We start from the raw sequence: 262 nt of genomic DNA, 5'->3' as shown, positions 1-262 counted from the left end.
GCTGCGACCAACATTGGAACCACCTACATCCATTTAAAGATGTAGTGCCCCCGGCAAAAAGGACGTTAGCGCCGTCGAATAGCACTAGTATGTATAGCTAAAAGTCCTCTTTCAAAATAGAATGTCCATATAAGCAGAGACAACATATAGAAACAGCAGAGACAACATATAGAAACAGCAAGTCACAATCAACAATATCCAAATAACCAATTGAAACATAACGATTTTCAGAGTAAGAATATATATATATATATATATATAT

The sequence above is a fragment of the Nicotiana attenuata genome, chromosome 2 (genome assembly GCF_001879085.1).
Source record: "Nicotiana attenuata strain UT chromosome 2, NIATTr2, whole genome shotgun sequence".
NCBI lineage: Eukaryota > Viridiplantae > Streptophyta > Magnoliopsida > Solanales > Solanaceae > Nicotiana > Nicotiana attenuata.
Note: the sequence above shows the minus strand (reverse complement) of the source record.